A 27,098-nucleotide genomic window follows, 5' to 3' on the forward strand; every position below is an offset into this window, starting at 1 on the left:
CAGCTAGCTGACACTCCCCTACCGGGACAGCATCTGGAAGTCCATTTCTGGCCCTCACCCTCTTTTTTCCTTCCCTCTCTGCCAGTGTTGGTATAGGTTACCCAGATGTACCTACTGTGTGAGGCAGAGGGCAGAACCGGCGGGAGTGACTGTGTGCTTTCATCCTGGAAGCCAAAAGCATCATGTGTGTGCAACCAACACAGCATGACTGGAGGGTGCAGCTGTCAGGAAGCCAATCAGTTCCCACCCCAGGATGCTGGGTCCAGCCATCCACCTTAGCTCCAGGAGTTCTGTGGATGAACACCCAAACAGAGCTCACAAGTTCCCAGGGAATGAGAATGAGTCCTGGCCTGGAAAACAAAATGCTGACCTCTGTTTTATAGATGGAAAAGAAGAAAAAAAATGGTTTGTGTATTTATCCTGAGGCAGACCGTGGAGGGCTAAACAAATCACTTTCTGGTAGGATTCTTCTAACCCCAGAGCCTCAGGTTCTGGTGTGCACTGCTCCCCACTGGGTCCTTCTCTTTTCTCCCCTCCCCCTGCTCTTTCTCCTCTCCCCTGGTGGCCATCATGCCCTCCTTTCCTCTTTCTCTCCCAGGACCTCTTCCCTTCTTATCTCTCTTTTCCCAGGAGAAACATGAGAAGTCTCCCCAGAAGACTGCATCCAGATGTTTGTTCCTGCCTCTTCCTGGTGAGATTTCCCATGATTCTCCCCTGAACATGGTCATTCTTTCTAGTAAGTACCTACACCCTGCTCCAGTCCTCCCACATTCATAGAGCCTTAGCATAATCATGGCTTCTCTGGTCTTTGGCCAGGGTTTTTTTTTTTGCTTCACACCTGCTGCGCCTTTGTCACTAATGCCCTTTAAATCCCGAGACATCTTGTGTTGCCTCCATTGGAGTGGGCCAGGTCTTTCCTCTGGGATTCTGCCAAGTTCTAGAGCAGCTTCTGCCATTCACTCAATCTGGGGCCTCAGCCAAATTCTCTCACCTCTCTAAGCTTCAGTATCTTAATCTGCAAAACCAGAGAGTTGGGGTGGTCAGAGTGGGAACGTGGCCCACATCCCAGAGGAAGAGATGGGTCTGTGTCCCATCTTCAGCCTCTCCTACGTCCTCCATTTTCCTATGCAGCAAACAGGTCCATCAGGGTAGATACTTTCCATTTGTCAAGAGAATCAAGCAACCAGCTTTTCAAAAATGAGCAGACTGGATTTTGAGTTGAGATTGACTGAAGGAACCAGAAGTGGACCATAGGAGGCAGGGCTGCTTGTTAGGGGTAATATTTATAAGGCAGCACCTGATTGGCTCAGACCGCCAACTCAGGCTGCCAGAGACACCAGCCCTGCCACCCACGAGACGCCAGCATGGGAGATGTCTCTGCCAATCTGCCACAGTGTCTCCACAAGGCTGGGCTGAGCCCAGACCATCCTGCCATCCACGCAGTACCTGGTAGAAATGAGACTCTAATGTTTAAAGATTATCCAGAGGCTTTATATGTTTGGTAATGCTCAATTAACAAGATGCCCACACAATTAAAGGTATGTCTCAATATCTAACCTTACGATAAAAGTTGTTACCCAGGACTGCTCTCGATACATGTGTGGTCTTCCATGGCCCCTACATCTCTCTCTTCCTCCTAGCTGATTTTCCTCCTCCCTTCTTCCTTCTCCTTCTGACGCCTCACTCCGCCCACCTCTCATACAGCCCAATCGCTGAGCTTTATGCAAATGTAGTGGGAAGATATTCCGCTACAACTGCTCACAACAGTTGGGTTACTGCTCCCAAACCAGACAGCCTGGCTTTGCTTGAAGGCTCTGCTGCTGCACCTGGCTCTTGTCAGAGTTGATGTCACCGTGACAAGATATCTGAGGCCACACATTAAGGAAGGACAGGGGGATTTCCGTTTGGCTCATGGTTTCAGAAGACTTAGCTCCTCGTTGACTGGTGCCATTGTCTCTGGACCCATAGTGCAGTGGACCAGGGTGTGTGTGTGTGTGTGTGTGTGTGTGTGTGTGTGTGTGAGTGAGTGTGTGTGTGTGTGTGTGTGAGTGTGTGTGTGTGTGAGTGAGTGAGTGTGTGTGTGTGTGTGTGTGTGTTAGGAGGTAGGAAGGGGGCTTAGTGACAGAGCAAAGCTGCTCACCATATGCAGCCATGGGGTGAGAAACAGACTATACCTGCAGTGGAATGCTCTTGATCTTTCTCCTTTTATTCCATGTGGGGTCCCTGCCTGTGGGACGGTGCCACCCACACCCAGGGCCTTCTTAACTGTCTCTGGAAGTGTCTTTACACATACATCAAGAGGCATGGCGTGTCACAGTCCAATCAAGCTGATAGTCAAGATCAACCATTATATTGGGTGACCTTGCACACTGTATATGTATGTGTGTCCATGCCTGTGTGTGTGTATGTGTGTGTATGTATGTACATGTGTATGTGCATGTATGTTTGCATGTCAGTGTGTGTATATGAGTTTATGTGCCTGAATCAGTACCCCTAGATGTTAGGGAACAACTTCAGGTTTTATTCCTCAGGTGACATCACCTTTTTATAAGACAGTGTATCTCAAACTTACTTGGAACTTAAGCAAGTCCTAGGCATAATCCTCCTGTCTCTTCCTCCCCAGATCTAAGATTACAGGTGCATGCCATATACTTGGCCTCTTGTATGGGTTCTGGGAATTGAACTCAGGTCTTCAGACTTGCACAGCAAGCAATGCACCCACAGAGCTGTCTTCCCCTCCTCTACACTTTGCATTGCAATCAGTTTCTCGAGGCTCAGTCTCCTTCTCTGCCAGATAGCAATGCTTCAAACAGTTCACAGCATCCTAACGAGGATTAAAACAGTTAATATTTGCAAAGATTTAGAAGAATGTAATGGAAAATGCTCTGTGAGTGTTTGTTAAATAAAACTGAGTAGCTGTGGCATGCAAACACGATGCTGGTGGGTTAGAGTCCTTCACTAGATGGGAGCATAAAGAAAGAGACACAGCAAGGTCTCAATTACAGGAACACAAACATCTTTTCCCTCCTGATTCAACTGTGTTATTCATTGACCACCAACTCTCAAAATAACGGAAGTATTCCATTTCATCCGTCCCTCTGGAACAGCCTATTGAGTGCCAGTAGATGTAAGCACCTGACTTTAGAGATCCTCGTCGGGGTATATCGATACTCAGCTCAGAGATGGTTCTAATAAGCTTTATTGACTCAGTGAACCTCCGGGTGCTTTCTATTGGCCTTAGCTGTAAACCATTCCATCTGACATTTGGATGTCCTTTCTGAGACACATGTTGAACCTCACATGGGATACTGAGCTCCCAGTGGTATGAGTGTCTCTTACTCGAGGGAGCACTGGATGCTGAAGACATCGCATACACCTGGGCTTATTTGAGACTAGAATTGGGTGGGGAAGAGGGTCACGAACTTTGGTTGCACAAAAACTAAGGTGACAATGGTGTGGAGATACAAACACATATGGACACACATATATCCTTAGCAGGGGTGTGTGATGCATGTGCACGTGTGGTTATGTGTGAATATGGGTGCATGTGTGCCAAGGCATTCCAATAGAGATCAGATAACTTCAGTTGTCTGTCCTCATCCTACCTTGTTTGAGACAGGATTTCTTGTTGGCTGTTCATATACCAGGCTGGCTGGACCATGAGCTTCTAGGAATTCTCCTGTCTCTGTCTCCTGTCTCTCTGCAGGAGCGCTGTGATTGTAGACACCTGCTACAGAGTCAGATTCTACTCGAATTCTGGGAATCTAAATGCACCTTCTCATGCTTGTGTGATAAGCACCGTGTCAGCTCTGCTGCCCTGGGCTGTATATTTTAATGAGAGTATGGAGATTTCCTTTGACTTCAGAAATTTATTTTGTAAAAAGTCATTTCATAATTATGGCTAACATAAAATAAAACAGATCATTGCAGACTTACAGATCAAGTCACATGAGTCTAGTATCAGAAGTTGATACTTTTTCCAGCTTCTTGGGGGGGTGGTGGAGGATGGCACACCACACTCTGCAACTGAAATTTTCAAATACAATAGCCATGTAAGGAAACATTGTGACTTCCAGGAACTGGGTTCTTGGATTATGTTTCATGAGCCCACCTGGATGCTCATTCCCTCCCTCCCTCCCTCCCTCCCTCCCTCCCTCCCTCCCTCCCTCCCTCATCCTGCCAATGTTTGTTGAGCATCTGCGATGGGCCAAGCACCTGCCAGAGCTGACAGAACATTGACAAACACAGCAGTGTCCCTAGCCCTGAGGAGCTCCTGGTTTAATCAGGAGACTATGAAATTGATCATTATAATACGAGGCCTTAAGTATTGCAAGAGGAGGCAGTGTTGAGCTCTGGCATGGTGACATCTGAAACGGATTATTCAATCCCTGTAGAAGGAGGCTGCATGCTCACTGGAGGATGCTGAGAGGCATCTTTCTGCTCTACCCACTCCTTCCTCAACACCAAAGTCTCCTCCTCTCCACTTGTGGCAATGAAGAGAAAAGAAGAAAGAGAGAGAAAGGGAGAGAGAGGGAGAAAGACGGAGAGAGGGGGAAGACAGAGAGGTCCCTTGATGTTGCCAAACAGTTCCTGGGGGAACAACATTACCTCTGTGGAGAAGCATTGTTGAGTGGAGAGGTTTACATGATTTCTTGGGAAAGAAGCCGCTGATTCAGCCAGGAGAAGATGGGTGGATTTTCATAAAGGATACTGGCTTTTGAGCAGAGTCTTTAGCAGGAGTCTGAACAGTAGTTGAAGAGGTCAAAGTTGAGTCATCCAGGCAACTGGAGCTGCAGGGTCATTGCAGAGCACAGGCTCTGTAGGCAACAGTGTACAGTTCTTTGTAGTGGAGTGCCAAAAATGTCCAACCTACAACCTACAGTGTGTGCAGCTGCATACAGCCAATGACAGCTACAAATGGAGCCCAGCAGGAAATCATAAATTTATTGAAAACCTGTTTTGTGATATTTTAATCATAATTTTAAAAGTTATATGTGTAAGTGTGTATGTGTGTGAGTGTCTGTATGTGTGTGAGTGTCTATGAGTGTGTATGTGTGCTGTTTAGCTTGCAAGGGTTAATTCTTTGCTTTCATCATGAAGGTTCCAGGAACCCTACTAAGATTGTTTTCATGGCATCTCCCTTGACAAATTTTTGTTGATTTAAAAGAAAAACTTGGTTGCACAGTTCTTGGGGATGATCTTTATTGATGACAATGCCATGTTTTAATATCATAAGGTTAGATGTGTCTACATACTGTACCACAGATAAAAGTAGGAAGGCTGGCTTGGACTCTGATGGAGACACACATGTCAAGTAAAGATGATTGGGCACCTCCCATATGGTGCCAGGACCCTGCTTTCCTCTAAGGAGACAGTCTGTAACTAGGCTCTTATAGTGCAGTAGTGCAGACCTGATTCCACAGACTTGGTCTGTTAGAGCAGTGCTGTGTTGACAGAGAAGTATAAACCATAGGCTGGGTACCATGTTCAAGATTTTTCTAGAACTACCATAGATATTCCTTTTGTCATGGTCATTAACTTGGTGCAATGTGATGTGTGATTCTTAGGCTTTTGAAATTCTGACCAAATAACCAAGAGGTTACTGGCAGCAGGAAGGGGAAATCAGGCTGGAGACAGTTCTCACTGCCCCAAGATTTGGCTCCAGAAATGCCTGAAGCCCCTGGATGTTGTTTTCTGTATTTAGAGTGCTGTTCCCCACCTTAATTAATCTCATCTAGAAACTTCTTCACAGACATGTGTAGAGACTTGTTTCCTAGGCAATCCTAGATCCTGTCGAGTCCACAGTGGATATTAAGCATTGTGGTAGGTATGGGAACAGAACCTTTTGTTATCAAGCTCTGAGAAGAAGCTGTAACCACAGCTGATGCTCTGATGAAGGCCTTGCCAGTGATCTTGAACTAGGGCACCCATATGAGCTGTGCCACGCCCCAACCTACAGACATTGTGAGTTAATATTTGCTGTTTTGAACTGCTAAGTTTTGGAGCAAACACTTACACCAGCATGAGCCAACTAATACAGTGAAATTTGTTGCTAATTTATTTTGCAAACATACTAGGCACTCAAAAAATGCTTGCCAAATGATGACTGGATTGAGTCTAAATGGCAGCCCAGATGCTTGGCAGATAGCCAGGAGGATGGTACATTTTTGAGCTGGAAATGTGGGGGTAGGGATATAGCTGAGAGGTGAAAGGTCTAGAGACTCTGAGCTCTAGCAGCCATAGGAACATCAATGGCATCTACATGAAGTAATGTGACCAGTATATGAACAATGAGACACTAGGGTAATTGTCATTTAAAGAGCACAGTGTCTACTGTCTGCACTGAGAAGACAGACAAGAGAACGAGGAGGAAGCAGGGAGAAGCCAGGAATTATAGAGATGCTCAACACATCAGCATGAGAGAGATGGAGATTAGATAGATAGATAGATAGATAGATAGATAGATAGACAGACAGACAGACAGACAGAGCGAGCAAGCTATGGCTTGCCATGTGGAATGTTCTGCCAGCCCCATGCATTTAAAACACTTGGTCCCCAGATGGTGGTGCTATCTTGGGAGGTAATGGACCCATTAAGAGGTGTGGCTTTACCGAAGAAAGTGTGTCATTGAGAGACAGGCCTTTGTGGTTACAGCTTGATCCCACTTCTGGATGTTCTCTATGCTGCCTATTGATCACGATGTAAGCAAGCAGCCTAATGTTTTCCACATGCTTACCACAGCTACTCCACAGCTGTGAGTTGTTCCTAAAGTCTTGCCTTTTCCACCATCACGGACTGTACCCTCAGTGAGCCAAAATAAACATCTCCTTCTGTTCAACTGCCTTGTTAGGGATATGGTTGAGAAAAGCAATTAACACACTTAGCAATGGGGAGTTGGGGCTGTGTCTGACCTTGAAGGTCAACAGTAAGGAAGAGGGGAAGCCCAGTGCTCCAGTATAATGGTATTTATGGGGAAAAACAAATTCAGCAGGGTAGTGAGTAAGTCAGAGGCAGTGTTTGTGCTAAGCTTAGAGATGACAGGTGTACCTCAAGCAGGGACTCAGTTCAGTCAGAGCAAGGATTGAGGCAGAAGGGTGGATTCATGTTAGAGAACCTTGAAACATCCTTACCCTGGTGTCTAGAACACATGGAGGGGGAGCAGAAGGAGGGCTTAATGGGTGGGAAAAGATCTCAGGAGAGAAGGATTCTGGAATCAATGCTCTGGCAAACCATTTAGCTTTGGCAACAAGAAGTGTGTTCAGAAAAGTACTTATGTCTTGGTTCAACATCTGTCCTGTGCTGCTCTGTATTCTCTGTGAATGAGTCCAGGAAAAAAAGTGGTTGCTTTTATTGCCAAGTCGCTTAATTGCCTGACAGAATAACAGCAAAGCAAGCTCATCTTGGAGCTTTAGAACACAGAGATTCATCAAAGCAGAGAGAGGGAGTGAAATCAAATAGACCGATGGCCTTTTTATTGACTGTCTCTCTCATTGGTCCCCCCTTCTTGTGTCAGCCCACAGATGGTGGCTAATACCTGGGAAATGCTTTATAGAGTAAAATATAGAGGTGGATGCAAGAACAAATTGTTTGCTGCCTTACAGTGTCCAATATATGCCTTATTTTCCTTTATTTATTAACAATTGTAAAAGAGTGTTTGCCATTGTCACACTGATGATACCTGACAATGCTAAAGGAAGGGATGCTGTCACCCCAAATTCTCTAAGACAGAGCTGCAGAGGGCAGAGATGCCTCCACAACTGTTTTCCTGTTATACCACCACCTGCTGATTTATGTCTCGTGGAAAACACCTTCCTCATCTTTGAGTCAATCAGGCTTTGATCAGACTAGAGATTTAGCCAGACTTGACAAACTCTGGGTTGCCTTCCTGGGACAGGAATTGGCATCTCCAGAAGCCTAACCTAGGATGTATGCATGAATGCATGAGCATGTGTGATTGCAATGGTGTGTGCCCAATTCGGATCCTGACCTTACCCCTAGATTTCCTGAATTTCAGTCTCTAGTGTGGATCAAGGATCTGAGTTTTGATAGACATTTCTGATGACTATTCTGTGCCCTGAAGCTGAGTAGCCTTAAGACATTTGCATGTGTCACAATGAAATTTTATAGGTAAAGAAAGACCTAAGGTCTTCATTCTTTTTAAGAATGTACATGGAAATGCTTGCAAAGCCAGTATTTCTGCCTTCCTCCTTCATGAAACACTGAGAAACCAGAAGTTGCACAGTTGCCTCCTACCTTGAGACTCATACCTCTGTGTATGTGCACAGAGTGGTCACTTCTCAATGTTGACAACGTAAGTTCCTTCTGGGAATTTTCTGTGATCACTAGATTCTACTCTAGCCATGGTCCTCTATGGTCACTGCACTCTGCTTCTTTTACGTGCCCCTTCCTGCCAACTGTCTGTGGCCATTAGACTCCACTGTATTCATGTCGCCAAGACACAACACTGTTTACCCACATACTCCCAAAACCTCTCCGTTGCTGCTGGACTCCACTCTACTCACTCCTATTGTCTTAGTTGGCATACCTGGATCTGAGCCTGCAGTGTGGGATACTCTGCTAGAGGAAGCTGGACTTGCTGCACTTCAGTTCTTGGAGTGGGGTTCACTTTCCACTAAGTGCCTGCCCTGGAACCTCCAGGAGTGTTAGAGCTTAGTATCCACAAACCTGGCTGTTCACTCATATTTCCTCAGATTGCCTGTAATGTGTTCTTAAGAACATTTCCAGTGATTTCTTTTGTTTAGAGGTGTGTGCCTCTTAATTGAAGAAGGAGAGCTAAATAGAAATAATGTATGTGTGAATGGTGAGCACAGTAATGCATGGTTTGACCATGATTTATAGATCTCCAACTGCACAGACCATCTATAAGCCACCAGTAACCACTGCCGTGGCACATTCTTCTTTGCGGGGTTGCATATTTCATTCTAAATGGCTTCAATGTCTTTACTTATCCATTTGTAATAAAATGAGTGAGACTGAAAATGAAGTGCATTTGAAAGAAATCGATCCCCTATACCCCGTGTTGCTAAGACACAGAGCATTTTTCCCTCTACAATGTTAGTACATTCAGGGAAAACCTTTTTCTGTTCTGATTATAAATTCATTAACTATTAACACCTCATTGACTTGAGACATTTTTTTTTCCTTGAGAAGTCTTGATTTTAACCTTCATGCCTGATTTTAGGTGAAACTACACAGAGCAGAATTGGGGATATTTTACAAATGACTTTTTGGAGGGGGGTGTTGGTATTACTCGTACATTTATGGGGCTAGAGAGCTGACTCAGCAGTTAAAAGCACATACCGCTCTTGCAGAGGAACCAAGTTTGGTTCCAAGCACCCACACTGTGTGGCCCAAAACTGCTTGTAACTCCAACTCTAAAGGATACAATTCCCTCTTCTGACTTTGGGGGCACCTAGACTCATGTGAATATACACATAAATAAAAAATTAGAGCCTAGACAGATGGCTCAGTTGTCTGTTCTTCCTAAGGATCTGGGTTCAATCCATAACGTCTACATGGTGGTTCAAAACCATCTTTCTTTTTTCTTTTTTGATTCAGATTAAATATATTCATATGGCAATGATTACAGTGGGCCATAAAAACCTCTGTTGAGTCAACTGCCCTACCCCTTCCTTATTTTGAATGCTGTATTTGAGTCATCCAACAACTTTTTTAAATCCTTCTTCTATAACTCTAATGTTTATGCTTTGATTTCTTGATAAATTTACTTTAAATAAGGTATATGGATTTTTCACTATGAATAAAATATTTAAATTGCCTATGCAATTTTCTCCCTAATATCCCCCAATAATTTTAATTCCATTCTTATTTTTTTATTTTAATTCGATATTTTATTTATTTACATTTCAGATGTTATCCCCTTTCCCCATTCCCCTCCCCCCATTAATCCCCTATCCCATCCCTCCTCCTCCTTTTGTGCTTTTATACTGTTTAAATTACATGCAAGTATTAAGGTCAGTTTTAAGTTGAGGAACTAGCAATACAATAGATGTGAATAGTCAAAGAACAAGCAAGACAATAAACCCAGATAGTCAAAGAACACGCAGTCCAGTAATCACTCCTGTGGTTACTATTTCTCTTTCTTTCTTTCTTTGTTTCTTTGTTTCTTTGTTTCTTTGTTTCTTTGTTTCTTTCTTTCTTTCTTTCTTTCTTTCTTTCTTTCTTTCTTTCTTCTTTCTTCTTTCTTTCTTTCTTTCTTTCTTTCTTTCTTTCTTTCTTTCTGGTTTTTTTGGGGTTTTTTTGTTGTTGTTGTTGTTGTTTTTTTTTTTTTTTTGGTTTTTCGAGACAGGGTTTCTCTGTGTAGTCCTGGCTGTCCTGGAACTCACTCTGTAGCCCAGGTTGGCCTCCAACTCAGAAATCCACCTGCCTCTGCCTCCCAAATGCTGGGATTAAAGGCGTGTGCCACCACTGTCCAGCTATGGTCACTATTTCTAAGGGCTTATCAGGATGACCAAAATATCTGAGCCTACTTCTCTGTCCTGGGTTACCTCTCTCAGGATTATATTTTCTAATTCCATACATTTGCCTGCAAGTTTCATGATTGGTTTTGATGGCTGGGTACTACTTCGGTGTGTAAATGTATCACATTTTCTTTACTCATTCTTCAGTTGAGGGACATCTAGGTTATTTCCAGTTTCTGGCTATTACAAATAAAGCTGCTATGAATATAGTTGAGAAATTGTTCTTGTGGTATGGTGGAGCATCTTTTGGGTATATGCCTAGGGGTGGTAGATTTGGGTCTTGAGGTAGAAGTATTCTTAATTTTCTGAGAAACCATCAAATAGAATTTTCAGAGCGATTTTACAGCTTTCACTCCCACCAGCAATGGAGGAGTGAGTATTCACCTTGTGTAGGGCAAGTGGGCTGTGCCACCAGCTGGGCATAAAAACTGGTGAGGTTGAATGAGCTCAAACCCTAGGAGTCTCAGGGATTTGAGAACAGCAGGAGTGGAGGGAGCTGCTCCCTACCTGTCTCTGTACCTGCTCTGGAACATGTAGCCATGACAGCTCACCGAGAGGACCATGGGCACTCAGTCACATAGCCTGGCACCTGGAGTTCTTCTCCATCTAATGAGGTATGTAGCCTTCAGCCAACGACCTTCCACTCATAGATATTCTCACGCCCTTCCCCCAAGAGGTATATAAACCCTGGTTCACCCCCAAATAATGTATATGCATTCACATCCATTCCCCAGTAAAGCAATATGAACACGCAAGGATCATCATCTCAGAGATTTGTTTCATTAAAAATCACCAACAGGAAGGCCTTTTCCTGGATTAACTGTACCTAAGACGCCCTAAGAAGGCTTCCTCTTCTCCCACCCCTCTGGTGTAGTCAGCACTCATCCCAGCCTGACCAGATCTCTGCTCATCTCAGGCTCTTCTTTCGTCTTCCTGTCTGGAGAGCAGAGGCTGAGAGGGGAAATGTGGACCTTGAACCCCTGTCTCTGCCTCTCTAGACTATGCCTGGGTACTCAGAGAGGAGACCAGGAACACAGTATTCATCTCAGACCCCAGTTTACTTTCCAGTCCCACCTGCAGTGGTGTATGATGCCCTGAAGGGAAACAGGGGCTATGAACTCCCTATTCCAGACTCTGCCCTGCTTTCTCTGGGTTATTGTGTAGGTGGTGTCTGGATGCCCCCAGCAGAGAGGCAGAATGTCATACTCCTTGGTTTATATCCTTGCCACCATGAGCTGTTACTTGCGTTTTTGATCTTAGCCAGTCTAGCCAGTGTGAAATGGAATCCCAGAGTCATTTTGATTTGCATTTCCCTGATGACTAAGGATGCTGAACATTTCCTTAAGTGTTTCTCAGCCATTAGAGAGTCCTCTGTTGTTTAGTTCTGTACCCCATTTTTAATTGGGTTAGCTGGTTTGTCGATGTCTAACTTCTTGAGTTCTTTCTATATTTTGCATATCAGCTCTCTGTTGGATATAGGGTTGGTGAAGATATTTCCCATTCTGTATTTTTTCCTATTGATGCTGCCCTTTGCTTTACAGAAGGTGGAATAAAAGATAGGCCACATACCCACCTAGCATTCACATGATCTCTGCTGATCTAGCTCTCATGCTTGTGTGGCAAGTGCTTTGCCACTGAGACACCTCCCAGGCCAGCCTCAGTGTGCTTTTCTCCATTATTAGGGAGAGAAGAGGCAGGGCAGGAAAAGGTGGGAGACCAAGGAGATGAGAGAGAAGCTCCTATGTTCACTATCTTTAAAAATTAAAACTACTCTTGCTTAGTCGTGTGTGTGTGTGTGTGTGTGTGTGTGTGTGTGTGTGTGTGTAGAGGACCTCCTATAGAAGTTGGGTCTCTCACTTGTGGGGCCTGGGGATGGAACTCAGGTCCTTAATCTTGGCAACAAAAACCTTCAACCTGTTCAGCCACTTTGCTGGACTTCAAAGACTTTTTTCAAACAGCATGAAAACGTGTATTTTCTGAGAGAAGAGAGAGAGAGAGAGAGAGAGAGAGAGAGAGAGAGAGAGAGAGAGAGGGATTTCTCAAATGCCTGGATTAACATTAGAATCCTGAGCTTCATGATGGACAGTGGGCAAGCTCAACCAAGCCACACCTGTTTATTCAGTATCTATCATGTGTCTAAGGTCTGGAGCAGGGAGTAGAGATTATAAGGTCTAATCTGTCTCCTGGTGGTCCTCAGATTGTTCTCATTAGTTCATTAGTTGATAGACACAAATATTTCAGCTTAGCTCTGGGTCTCAGAGCCCAAGGCAAAGCAGGTCTTGGTGTAATATTAGGATAGCAGACTGCACTTTATGAACCTGGAGGTTCCTGTAAAGGATTCAGAGCAAAGCAGCCTCTTCTCTACCTGCTTGTGGAAAAGCATCCTTAGAAGGGTAATGCTTGGGTGCATTTTATTTCATCTTTTCAATCATTTTTCTTTCCTAAGGTAATCCCAGCATTCGGCCACACTTAACATCCCACGGGGGTTGGGAATAACTAACTCATCCCTAGACTTCACTAGACATGGCTTATAGATAGGAATCCAGGTGATAGGGTGTTCTGATGGGAGAAAGTAGCATGGCTCAGCCAAAGTCTTGCATCACAGCAAGGGTAACTGTAGGACCACTCCCGGCTGCATCCTCATCCTCAAGCCTTGCTTTCCCTAGCACCTTCAGCACCTTGTTCTCAGCATGCTACTCTCTCTACTCTCTACTGAACAGATCTCCCTTTTCCAGGATTGCCCTTGACCCAGCTCCTCATGTCATCCCTGCTTACCTTGTCTGTTTGGAGTCACCTCCTCCAGAAACTTGTGCTTGGGTCCAAGTTGGTCATTTCCAGAAAAACCACTGTAATGGGATCTTTTTGTGTCTTCTTTTAGCAGAGTACAAGAAGAGATTCTATCTAATTTCTGTATGGGAGGGTTCCCATGAGAAACATGAACATTGGACGACTACAAGGAAGTATGGGCGATGATTCCAGAGGTCAAATCCTTGGCATGTGGACCTGAGTTCAGATCCCCAATACCCATGTAAATATCCAGGCATGGTGTATACTTGGAATTCTAACATGAGGGGAGGGGGAGAAAAGAGAGAAAAGAAAGAAAAGAGAAGAAAATATTTCTGTGGCTTTCTGGCCAGCTAGTTCAGTCAAACTGGTGAGTGAGTCCCAGGCTCAGTGGTGAGCCCAGTTACAACACAGCCTATGTATGTCAGGGCACAGCATTTACTGAACTTAACTTGCATCTGACCCTTCACTCTTGGTGATAGGCCTTTGGCATTGTGGGTCATTCTGATTCCTGGAGGGAAAATAGAATTTTCAATAAACTGGTCCAGTTAAATGCAGGTGCTGTAGGGGTTTGCAAGGAGTTGGAGGGCTTCACATGGCAGGAGATTCTGAGGGGAAGACTGTGGTGTCCTCATGAGTGATTAGAACATAAGAAGAGATAGAAGGAGTCTGCAGGATGTTCCAGGATGGAGAACCAATCTAGGCAATGAGACAGAGGCCATCTAAAGAAAAGCATACCTGGGTCACAGAGCCAGGAAGAAACCAAGGCAGACCAGCGGCTGGGAAGCCATGTTCAGGACTGCAGACCTTAGCAGGAAGACTAGAAGGAGCAGCACTTGAAGTTGAAGTGTGAGATGATGAAATTTGCAACCTTGATTAGACAAAGGTGAGGCCAAAAATTCCTCCTTCCCTCCCTCCCTCCCTTTTCACCTCCTCCTTTCTCCTCCCTCTCCTCTCCCACTCCCTCCTCCCTTCTCTTCCTCCTCCCCTTCTTCTTCCAACTACCTGCCTGCTATTACTAGCATTCTCAACATTGGCTTCTACTATACCAAACAGGCAGTACTTGACATGGCCAGTAGAAGGAGCCAGAGCCTCCACGTTCTTTGTAAGCGTAGCTAGGGGTTGTACCCTTAGGGTGTATGAGGAGCTGTCCAGTCAGCACCTCCCATGACCTTTTAGTCTCAACACAGATGTGACTAAAGTACTTTCTGTCTGGAACTGGACAGGTCACTGTGAAAATGCAGCAGCCTGTGCTTCCTAGACAAGTGGAATGATGGTGTGCCATTGGGATGGTGACACTAATTTTATTTTAAATTGTAGTGGCAGTCTCTGCTTCCTTTCCCTTCCTTCGTTCCTTCCTTTCTATCCCCCCTTCCTCCCTCCTTCTTTCCTTCCCTCCATGTCTGTCTCCCTCCCCTTTCCCTTTCTCCCTCCCTGTCTGTCTCTCTCCCTCCTTCTCTCCCTGTCTGTCTGTCTCCCTCCCTCCTTTCCTCCCTCACTGTCTTTCTATCTCTCTGTCTCCCTCCTTTCATCCTTTCTTTCCTCCTTATATAAAGCTTCCTATATAAACCTAACTGGCCTAAAACTAAATGTGTTTATCAGGCTAGCCTCAAACTGCCTCTGCCTCTCTGCCTCTCTGCCTCTCTGCCTCTCTGCCTCTCTGCCTCTCTGCCTCTCTGCCTCTCTCTGCCTCTCTCTGCCTCTCTCTGCCTCTCTCTGCCTCTCTCTGCCTCTCTCTGCCTCTCTCTGCCTCTCTCTGCCTCTCTCTGCCTCTCTCTGCCTCTCTCTGCCTCTCTCTGCCTCTCTCTGCCTCTCTCTGCCTCTCTCTGCCTCTCTCTGCCTCTCTCTGCCTCTCTGCCTCTCTGCCTCTCTGCCTCTCTGCCCCTGCCTCTCTGCCTCTGCCTCTCTAATGCTGGAATTACAGATGTGAGCCACCTGGCTCTTGATAAATTTTCCTAAGCCTAGTAGCAAGGCAGGCATGAGTAGTCATTTCTGACCATTGTTACTGATATATTGAAACCTATTTCTACTCCCAAATAAATAAATCAGAACAGATTCAAACTGATCTTGATTTTTGGATTGGTGGATTTTATCTCATTGATTCTTGTAGAATTATGTATTAACAATAATAAATTGGTTTGTCCATCACCCCTTTAGTGAAGCAACAGCCAGTGTCTCTACCTTGAGTGCTCAGGTCTGTATCTTCCCCTCAGAACCCCAGTACAGGAGCACAGAGAAACAGTTCAACAGAACTCCCCATTAGCTGCCACTTATTTCTTCTCCCGTTATTGATAATTTACCTTAAAGTGAGAATACTTCTTTTACAAGCCATGGCATCTCCTTGTATGGCTGGACAATTACATTTAAATTCAGGAGCTCTCCCAATGCAAACGGTTTCTGGGGGGAAATGATTGTGATGTTACTAACCTGGATTTATGGCTTCTTTGTGCTTTCTGGGGAGGATAAGAGACTATGAGAAAGAAAAACACAGTGTGTTCATACAAATATATTATTATTGGAGAGAGTTTTGAGAAAGCTCATGGTCAAACACAACCCAAACTGCAAATAGCTGGTGCTGGAGAGAGGGACCACATTGTAGAATTTGCAAGGTTACTTTCTCAAATAAGTATGACTTCACATTGGGTAGTTTAAATAAATTGATGGTTGTAGAAAGCAGAACATTGTGTTTCCTAGATGTGGAAATAATAATAATAATAATAATAATAATAATAATAATAATAATAATAATAATAATGTGATATAGAGATGTAGAGACTAGTGAGTCTTCTATTGATGAGGTCCCAGGGCATTCACTCTGGGAACATCCAGAGGAACTCAGGGGGCATGCATGGGCTTTGCTTCATGCTGTCAACCCAGAAACCAGGAAGTAAGCAAGAGCCTCAGGTGGGGGGGGGGATGATGGAGTCTGGTCTTGCCTAAGCTCATCTGCCCATAAGTGGCAGGGTGGTATAGTGCCTTCTTTGGAAAATGAGGTAGACCTGCCAAGGGGGATCCTGGATCCAGGCAGAGGACTTGGTGATCTCCAGCAAATGTTAGAGCAGGCTTCAGGGAAGATTTTATTGTGTAACATAATCATTTGAAATGTAAATGAGAGAGGGAGGGAGGGAGGGAGTGATGAAAGAAGGGAGGGACAGAGGGGAAAGGAAGGGGAGGGAGATGGAGAGATGGGAGGAAAGGAGGGAGGGAAGGAGGGAGAAAGGAGATCTGGAAGAAAGAAAAGAGGAAGGAAAGAGAAGGAAAGCAGGAGGGAGAAAAGAAGAGAAAGAGAAAGAAATTAGGGAAGAAGGGAGGAGAGAAGGGAGGGAGAAAAGGAGAGAGAAAGAAAGAATCTAGGACTAAGAGGGGGAAGGAAGGAAAGGGGAGAGAAGGGAAAGAGGAAGAAAGAAAAGAAAGAAGGGAGGGACTGGGAGGGAATGAAGGAGGGAGAAGGGTAGGAGGGAATGAAAGAGAAAGAGAGGGAAGGGGGAAGAGCAGGCAAAAGGGAGGGATGGAGAACAGAAAGAAAAAGAGTGAAATGACATTTCTGACTGGTGAGCCCAGGCAGGGCTCAAAGAGAAGCCCTGCTTTAGCTTCTGATTCCTCAACTTAATAACACTTGAAATGGGTAGATTCAGGGTATCTGTCTTGTTGAGATGACAGTGTAAACTATGTAAGCAACAGGGTAGCAAGAGTTGAGTACTAAGAAAGCCTGGGGAGAGCCATGGATGGGCCCCTCAGCTAGCTGCTCAGAGAACAACCCCAACCCTCCCCCCCCCCCCAGGCACTTCTGCCCACCAAGAAGACGAGGTTGCTAAGGGAGCAGGTTAGGTCAGGCCAGGCCTGCCTCTCAGAGATGGAGATTATCCACATGGGTGTAACTTTTTGTTTCAGGACTAGGCTCTATCTCTGCCAGACAGAGAGATTTAAGCGTTCGCCAGAAACTTCTTCGAACAGAAGTGGAATAGGACAAGGGGGCTCCATACCCTTAGCCTTCCTCCAAGATTCCTTTTCCTACATTGCTTACGGAGGCAAGGGGGGAGGCGCTCAGGATGGAGAGCTCTTTCAGGTGCTGGTTGAGCAAACCCGCTTTGGGAAAAGGAAGGCAGGGGCATTAACCTAAAGACTTGTGTTCATTGCTCCACCCGGTCTGGAAGGCAACTTTCACCCCTGTGCACGTTAGGAAGAAGAGCCTAGGGGCACCTAGCTCCTTTCCCACAGCGGCTGCTGGAATTCAAGGCTGCACGCGTGACCGTGACCGCGGCGGCAGCGCTGGAGAGGGAAGGGGGAGGGGGCGCTCCCTGGTGCTCGGGATTATTTTTGGCTCGCCAGCCCTGCTGCTCGCTGCCTGTCGCGCGAGCGCGCGGGCGCGCGCGCGCACACACACACACACACACACACACACACACACCCGCACAGACACAGACACACACACATTCACACAGAGAGAGACACACATGCACCCGCACACACATGCACACATTTTTCTCGCGCTCTCCCTAGCTCTCTGTTGTCCTTTGTTTATTTTCTAATCTGGATTTTGTTGGTTGCGCTCTTCTTTGCTTCCCCTCCGGTCCAGCTTGCCAGCACTCCCGCGGGCCACCCAGTGCACGCCTGCTGCTCCCAAATCAGCGTCACCCGGTCCCCTCCTCCCGGCCTCCTGGAGCGCGGGGTTTGAAGGTCACCTCCTTTCTAGTTCCCCCTGCGAGCCGAGCCGCCGCCACCCTCTTCCGTCTGGAGCCCAGAAGTGTCAGTCGCAGCGACTGCTACCTCAGATAGGGGGTCCGTGAGTGGTTGTGGGGAGGGGAGCCCGAACTCAGAGTCGAGGGGGAATTCCTCCCTCTTTGCATCGCGCCAGACTCGGCTGCACCCGCGGAAGAGTGGGGGCGCTCTGCCAGCCTCAGGACCCACGCGTGCGCCTCGCGGACCCGAGAAACCACCAGCGAGTCGCGCAGCTCGCATCTGGAGGGGACAGCCGCGCGCCCCGCCCCGGCGTCCGGAGCCTACAACTCCGAGCGTCCTCCCAGCTCAGGGCAGATCTGAGAGGACCTAGAGCATCTCCAGATCTCCAAAACCTCTGCGCTTCAGACTAGGTTGCCTTGGACACCAGGGCCCCTTAGGGGTGATCCGGACCTTCGCCGCGCCCAGTTCTAGGGCGCGGCTGACCTGCCGCGAAGTTGTGGCCAGCTGGCGAGAGAGAAGCCAATATCCTAATTCGTTGCCTCTGGCGGATGCTGAACGCGGCTGGGGTCACACAGAGCACAGAGGAATCCAGGGGTCCTGAATCCAGGAGCAGGCAACAACTGCCAAGCTCGTCAGGAGTTCTAGGTAAGTCCAGGCAGAGTCGCCCGCTTTTGCGCTCCCTAATCCGGACCCAACATAAAGGGTCCCAGGAAAGAAAAAAACGAGGTCCTACCAAAGGTGGCCTCCTCCCAGCACCACTCGGGTGTGCTGGACCGGGAACTTTTGCAGGGCGTGAGGAGCAATCTCTTGACAGGTTCCTGCAGAGGGACGAAACCATGAGCCCCCTATTCCACCTCCACATTGTCTCTTCTCTCTTCTTGTCTTTCTTTGCCCCAGACTATCCCTCCCAAGCCCCCAGGATGCCTCCTCTGTCCTCCCATTGCGTCCTGGCTGCGCACTTTGGGTCACTCAGTCTCCTGGGTGGACTACCAGGGACATCGGGTATAGCTCCTGCTTCTTTGCTGCCTTCAAATCTCGCAGCCCTGTGGAAGTCAGAGGGAGGAGGCACCTTGGTGGCTGGGAAGGCCTTTGGAAGTGCCAAACCACCGATGGGAAGCAGGAGCTTGGGCCCCCGTGATCGTGAAGAGCTGTTATTTTGCCAGGTCAATGTCCAGCTATCTTGGACCCCAGAAGATGAGGGCATCACGGAAACCTTGGAATTGGCAACTCTGGCCATGCCCCCTGGTTCCTTGGGTGCCACATAGGGGAAAGAACTCAAATCTCAGCTCAGCCTTGGAGAGCAGGCAGGGAGGTCGCCCAGTCTTGGCTAGTCTCTCAGTTCCATGGGGATGGAGGCAAAGGCAAAATGTGGTCAGCGGGGGTCCCCTGACCAGGAAGATTCTGGAACCTTCAAGGCCCTGGCTTCAGGATTCAGGTATCTCATAGCACCCAGAAGGTGTCTGCTGACCAAGAGAAGGGAAGACCCAATCCCAGTTCACCCTGGAGCCACTGGCATCTCCTCTGTCAAAGACAACAGGAGACTTTTTGACTTCCCTGCAAGCCCCAGTACAGGGTGTGCCTGCCTGCCTGCCCCAGAGCTACTGAGGAGGGTGGGGTGGGATTGGGCCCAGCTTCCACTCAGCCTGGAAATCCTCATCATCTGTGAAACTGGCTCCCAACCAAGGGTCTTCTCATTTGAACTTGGAAATGGGAGTGGAGGCTTGGAATAGATTTGAGCCTGTGTTCACGGTGAATTACAACTTGGGTTGAGTTTTATAATCATATTAGCTTTTACTTTGAAATCACGTGCAAGGAGCAGTCTGGCCTTGTCCTGCTGAGTTTAGAAAGCCCTGCCCACTGCAGGCCCTCTTCCACCCAAATGCTGTTTGCCTTTCCTCCCAGGACCCCTTGTCTGCATTATCAAAATAGAAAAAGAAAAAAAAAAATACAAGAGGAAACTAAAAAGTAAAAGACATATTCTTTTTAGTTTTTAAGTGACCACAGAGGCCTGGCTGGAGCCACAGGCAGGTTTATTTTGGTTCAAGAGTTTTTTGAGTTTTTAGTGTTTATTTCGAGGTATAAAACCTTGAGCACCCCTAAAGGGCATAGATAATCCAAGCACTACCCAGACCGGGAGTCAGACAGCAGGCCCAGCCCTGTCTTGACCTCCTCTGGAACAGCAGAGGTGGAAGGGTTCCTTGGGTCTTCCCTAAAATAGCTTTTGCAGCCCATTGAGTTGGGCTGGAAAGGGAGCCAGCTGTATCTGGGGTCTGCAGAGGTAGACTATGGTAGTCCAGAAGAGCTGGAGGCTCCTGGCGTCCCTGCCTGCCAACTCTGTGACCTTGGGCAAGTTATTTAACCCCTGTGGCTGTTGATTCGTCTACCCTGTGGGAGCTTCAGTGGTCATTCTGTCCTTAGATGGGAATTAAATAAAGCAAGAAGGACCCAGAGCAGGACCTAGCACATGGTAAGTGCCTCACTTATAGACATCTACCTCTCTTCCTTTCTATTTTGTTTTCAATTCTATTGCTTTCTGTTTCAAGCCTCATCATATCCAGCCCAGCAGTTTGTTGGATGTATACCCATTTCCTTTTAAGTGTACATATGGAAGCAACTCTGGCAAATACAACTAGCCTTTGCTGGTAGGGTTGCCTGAGCTCCCAAGGCCTGCCACTGCCCTGCTCTCTTCTTGCTCTGCTCTGGGTTTTGATTGGGATTGGGGACAGCCAGTCCACTGGCTGGGTAGTTGGTTGGTGGGTGGGTGGGCTTGTGGCTTCTACAAGTATCTGTACCTAAAGTCAGGCTCTGTAGCATGTGTGCTTTCCCCTCAGCTGAGAGAAGGCCACCATCACTTCTGCCTCCTGGGATGAAACACGCCTCTTTAATTGGAAACTCATTGCTCTGATACAGGGAGTATTTTGAAAACACAGGAATTAAGGGATATTAGAGGTGGCTTTCTGCAGTACTTATCCATGACTCACACCCTGCCATGTTGAAATAAGGGCTTTTGTAACATGATCTAATTGTGACAGCAGGATTGTGGTCATCCCTGATCCACAAAAGGGAAGAATGTGCAAGAAGGTGCTCTAAACAAAGTGCTCAAAATCAATTCTTTTATTTTATTGTCGTATGAGCAGTTTATAGTCTGCCTCCCTTGTATTGGAAATGAAACCCAGGCATTCACAATACAAGTTATGCAACTGCTGGACCCCTGAGCCATGACCCTGGTCACTCACGGCTTCTAGAAAGAGGCTTTAATGTGGAGACATACTTCTGGCCCCTGACTAGATTCTAGAAAGCCCCCTAACACCGGGACATGCCCAAAGTCCCCCATTGGTGGATTCTAAGCAGGTACTCTAACACTGAACCATACTTTCAGCCCCTCGGTGGTGAACTCTAGGCCAGCCCAGAGCTCTACCACAGAGACACAGAGCTGTGTTCTGGCCTTTATGACACAGGGTTTTAGAACATTGCCCACACTGTTGAGTGCAGGATGCCTTTTCCCAGTTCAAGACAAACAAGGCTGACAGGAGGCATGAGGAATACACACCCTGGGAGCAGGTAGCAGGAAAGTACCTGTTGAAGTCTGGGGATAGTGACTCATTAACCACCAATTTGAGTGATGTCTTGGTAAAGCCTGATTTTGTCTTTACCAGTTACTCATTGCTTCCAGAGTTTTCTACCCTAGACAAAGCTTTGAGCATTCTGCGCCCCTGACACTCATCTGCCCTCTCCAGCTTGATCATCACATCACTCACAGTGTGTGTGTGTGTGTGTGTGTGTGTGTGTGTGTGTGTGTGTGTGTGTCTGCGGCATGTGGTACATGTCTGTGTATGTGTATATGTGGTGGGTGCGGTGTATGGTGTATGTGTGTGGCAGTGGTGGTGGTGTGTGGTGGTGGTGGTGGTAGTGGTGTGTATGTGTGTGTGTGTGTATTTTTTCTCCAAGGTTTGATCACACTTGTCTGAATTTTCTCACTGATATCTTTTTCAGTCTTTAAAACAGGCTTGTCCCCTTCAGACCCAGTCATCCAAGCCATTAAGATTTGTTTTTCTAATTTGAAGAATTTCATCACACAAAATCTTTGTAAATTTGTCTATATTAAAATAATGAGTTCAAAAAATAAAATTAAATTGAAAAAAAAAACTGATTTCATCATGCTGGGGCATCGCTGTAGTGAGCACCGGGAAGGCTGAGAAGAACTATAATTTTGAGGTCAGCCTGGGCTACATTGTGAACATGGAAATTCCTTCCATTTTGTATTTCCCACTTCCATGTCTTTCTTTAGAGTTTTCTTTTTTATTGAAAACAGATGGACTTACATCCAGTATATTCTGATCACAGTTTCCCATCTGCCAACTCCCTCCAGACCCTCCTCACCTCCTCAGATACCCAAATCCAATCCACAGGACTTCTTTCTCTCTCATTAGAATATAAACAGGCATCTTAAAAAATAATAAGATAAAATAAAAGCAAACAACCTGTTATTATTTTTTTTAATCAAACTCCTTTCTAATCTTTATTTTTGTACCTCAAAACATGGGTCTGCTTGGACATATGTCTGGTATTTTCCTTTTTCAAAAGCTCAACCATTTCTTTATACTCTTTAAGCTCATGGGTTTTGGAATGAGCACATTCCAAGAGGAGATTGTATTTGACAGAGAAAATACTCTGGAGACATAGCAATTTCCCACTGGCCTGAGACTCAGGAAATCTGAGAACGTGCACTGAAGGTCACCTAGTAACTTGCGCTGTCTGTGCCTGTCATGGGGATCACACAATAACCATGATCCCCAAATTAATACTGACTCAGTAACTCTGTGGGAATTATCCAAGAATTGGCCATATACATGCTCACCCTCTGCTGTTTAAAGGAGCTACAAAGTTCTCCCTCATGTCTGCCTTCATTTAATACTGCCCCAAGGCACATACACGTGCAACCTTAATTAAAGAATTAATCAGTGATGGATCCGCAGTGTAAGGGGACCCAGGATGATAGGATGACGTCAGTGGTGAGTGCAGACTAGACTGGGGTGTTGTACTGACAGTGAATAGGAGGTCACAGGTGAAACAACTGCCTTGTGTTTCACATCTGTTGTTGCTCCAAGTTACAACTAGCTCGTCAATAGTCACTGAACATGAAGATGTGGGTGGCTGTGGTCTTCCCAGGGGCTGGGAGAGGACCATATAATCCCAGCCTATTGATTAATTAAGAAAACATCCCATGTTAGAACAGGTACTTTCTTGACAGTACAGGTGGGAACTTTGTGATCCATAGAAAGTGAAATACCCACTTTTGTCAGGATAATAAAAAAAAGTTACAAACGTTATAATACAGCAATGTAATAGGGACTTGGAGAGCAAGTGCCAAGGCCCAGGGATTGGAATGAATGAACATAGGGTTTATTGAATGACCTTGATATCTTATGTTAGTTACTTTCATGTTGCTGAGGTAAAACACTATAGCTAGGGAAAGGTAAGGGAGAAAGTTTATTTATGGGCTTCTAATTCCAGAAGGGCAAGAGACATCATGGCAGAGAAATGTAGCATTCAACATCCAAGCATCCAGATTGTATTATTTCTCCTCCTTTGAGGTTTAGAGTTTTTCATCAAAGAGAGAATAGGGTTTGAGATTTCAGTGTAGCTTATCTATAGACACTTGCCTCACATATGTAAGACCTCTGACTGCAATTCCAATGTGAGAAAGATGGAGAAAGATTATCTATCTATCTATCCATTCATCTATCTATCTATCTATCTATCTATCTATCTATCTATCTATCTATCATCTGTCTATCCATCTATCTGTAATCTATCTTCTATCATCTATGTATCTATAATCTATCATTTATCTTCTATCATCTATCAACTATGATCTATCTATCAGTTATCTATCAATTATCTATCATCCATCTATGTATCAACTATGTATTAATTATCCATGATTTATTTATCTCTCTCTATCTCTTTGTTAACTATCTATGATCTATTATCTATCTATCATCTCTCTATTTATCTATCTATGATCTATCTATCATATATCTATCTCTCTGTTTCTATTTATCTATATTTGTCAATTATCTATCATTATTTATTATCTGTCAATTATCTATCTATCTATCTATCATCTATCTATGTCTACCATCTATTTATTGTTCTATCATCTCTATTAAACTACCTATGTATCTATCATCCATCTACTCATCTATATAATATTTGTCTACCCTACCTGTTTGTAGGTAAAAACAGGTAAGTCTAAGTTTGTAGGAAAAAAAGATTTCCCAGTAATATGTATTGTGTGAAAGAGGAACCCCTGGACTTGGAAGGTCTGCATTATCCTGCTTAGCTGGTCTTGAAATACTCTCTTAAAACAAGCAATGCCAGTCCACCAAACACACAGTTCTTTCTGTTGACATCTGCTCATGAGTTCTCTGAGAGCAGGGACCCATGGTTCTGGGCTCTTCAGTTACTGCCTTTGTAGACTCTCACAGGATGCAGGACCTGTTCAGCTCACTGTTTTCTGTGGGCAGAATGGTACCTGCTCTTTGCAATATGTAATGATTCCTCTGGTGATCCCCAAGTGCAAATAATCCTATTCGCTGACCCTAGAAGGGGTAATATGCTTTGCTGTAGGGCTTTGTCCTGGGGGCAATCAACCCCATTACCTAACTTGACTCCAAACCTGTCTCCTTGGACTTCCTGTCTGCCATTACCTATGCAATGAGGTGAACACAAGGCCCCTGCACCAGATCCTTCCCACACAGTACAGACTGTGATGAGCACACTACCTACACACTTGTATTGCATGTGAAGGGGTTTCTGACATACAGTCACCTCTGCTCACCAACCATTTGCCTTTCTATCTTCCCCCAGGCTCTGCCTCCCCCCTCCCTGGTTCCTTGCACAGATTCTATTTCCGAGCACTCATCCCATGGGCTCTTGAGTGGTGGTCCCTTCTATTCTTCCTCTTAGCTGATGGTAAACTCCAGGGTGCTGGGTGCACACTTGGCCAGACCTTTCTTGCAAATTGCCTGGTGCTTCTCATCCACTTTAAAGTTGAATTCATTTTCGCCCTCCCTTCTTCCTTCCTTCTCTCTCTTTATCTTTCCCTCCCTTCCTCCATCAATTCCTTCCCTCTCCCTACCTTGTCCCTTCATCCCCCTTGGATACCATTTACTTTGTTTTGTTGTATTGTTTGCTTTTTGAGACAAGACCCAACACTGGAGCTTGCAGATTCTGTTAGACTGGCGAACAAGTCCCATTGATCCCCCTATTTCTGCCTTTCCAGGGATGGGATCAAAGGTGTGTTACCATGTGTGGCTAATTTTTATGTGGCTTTAAAGATTCAAAAATCAAGTCATAAAGCTTTAGAAGCCAGTACTTTACCAACTGAGACACCTCCACAGCCCCAAGGTTATTCTTTGAAACTCCAAGATTCTCTTTTGAATCCCTCTCCTGGAGATTGACAGTGAGCTGTGGGTGGCTTTAAGCAGTTTGTTCAGGTTACCTGCTGGAGCAGCTGGGCTACATACCCAGGAGTTTGAAGGGGATAGTCCCATGAGGGCCATATCCACCCACAGGGCCTCCTGTTGCCTCTTCATCCTCAAGTGAGGGCAGAGCCATGTGGTGCAGTGTTAGGGGTTGTGCTGGATAGTTTTATGTTAATTTGACACAAACTAAAATCATTTGAAAGGCTGGAACATCAATTAAGAAAATGCCTCCATAGGATTGGGCTGTACACAAGTCTGTAGGGCATTTTCCTAATCAGTGATTGATGGAGAAGGGCCTAGCCCATTGTGGGAGAGGCCACCCCAGGGTTGGTGGTTCTAAGTTTTACATAGAAGCAGATCAAGCAAGCCATGAGGAGTAATCCAATAAGCAGCCTCCATAACCTCTGCATCAGTTCTTGCCTCCAGGTTTCTGTCCTGTGTGAGTTCCTGTCCTGATTTCCTTCCACGAAGAGCAGTGATGTGAAAGTGTAAGGCAAATAAACTTTCATCCCCCAATTGCTTTGATCATGGTGTTTTATCATAAGCAATAGAAACCCTAACTAAGACAGCTTGGTACCAGAAGTAGGGCATTGTCATAATAGACATGACGATGTTTTGGGAACGACTGTGGAGTGACTTTGGGACTTTGGGCTGGAAGAGCCATTGAATGTTGAGAGCTCAGTGGGATGGTCTATAGAAGCTTGGAGGATAAGAATGTTGAGATCCATGCAGAAGATAAAGACCCGGTTTGTGAAGTTTCAGACAGATGTTTAAAGACTATCAGGACCATTTTCTATTTTGAATTAAGATTCTGTCATTCTGGTCAGTTAAGGCTGAAGAGTCAGCTGGGATTAACAAGAGGCCAGAACATTGAAACACTGAAACCTTTGTGTTACTGGGACAATTGATGATGGTTAGATGGAGCTAAGAAATTAGTGATGATTAAGAAGAAACCAGCATCGCTGAAGTGAATTCCTGTGGGAAGTGTTTTCTCAGGGACAGCACACAAAAGCTGTGTTCCAGAAGTGACCAAGGTTGTACCAAACTCAGTAGTATAAGATTCACCCACGTGGTACTGGTTGTTGAAAGCGTGAAAGGGTCATGGAGGGCAGTTCAGGCTTGGCACTGTATGACAGCTGGAGTTCCTAAAAAGAACCCAGAGACGCTGTTGGTCAAAGTACAGACCAGTTGAATCAAGGGATCCCAGCAATTTTGGAGATTTCAGCACCATGGATAACCAGCAAGAAGAGCAGCAGCACTGGAGTGGAGCCAGAAGACAAGACAGCTCTCAGTGGAGAGAAAACAAAAGCTAGCTCCCAACCGCCGAGCCTAGAAGACAAGCTGTATGTGGCACTGAAGGCAGAGCAGGAGAAGTGTCCCAAGCCCCTTGGAGGAACCCAGATCATCTGTAAATCTCAGATATTGGACATTGAATTATTTACAATGTTGTAGTTTGGTTTTAATTTGTTCGGATTGTGATTGTGCCCTGCTTCTTGAAGTAAGGATATATTTATTTTTGATTTTACAAGAGCCCACAGTTGAGAGACTGAATTTTAAAAGAGATTTTAGGTTTTAAAAGAATCTTTGAATTTAAAAAAAAAAGACTGAATTTTAAAGTTTTTGAATTTGTAAAGACTGTGGG

At 45.6% G+C, this 27,098-nt stretch overlaps 1 protein-coding gene across 19 annotated transcripts in view; it reads left to right on the top strand.

The window, feature by feature from the left end:
* The window catches only part of Rbfox1 (RNA binding fox-1 homolog 1), a 2,075,913-nt gene that overhangs the window by 536,107 nt on the left and 1,512,708 nt on the right, over positions 1-27,098 (top strand). Inside the window, exon 1 of one of the 19 annotated variants that reach the window (XM_034505309.2) lies at positions 17,634-18,611. The exons of 15 other annotated variants lie outside the window; for them this stretch is intronic. The gene's annotated coding sequence lies outside the window, so the exon portion shown is untranslated. Of the gene's footprint in view, positions 1-17,633; positions 18,612-27,098 lie in introns of those variants that run through there. 3 more of the 19 variants (XM_034505315.2, XM_076937374.1, XM_076937395.1) reach the window with 3 other exon arrangements.

This window comes from Arvicanthis niloticus, chromosome 6 (genome assembly GCF_011762505.2).
Source record: "Arvicanthis niloticus isolate mArvNil1 chromosome 6, mArvNil1.pat.X, whole genome shotgun sequence".
Taxonomy (NCBI): domain Eukaryota; kingdom Metazoa; phylum Chordata; class Mammalia; order Rodentia; family Muridae; genus Arvicanthis; species Arvicanthis niloticus.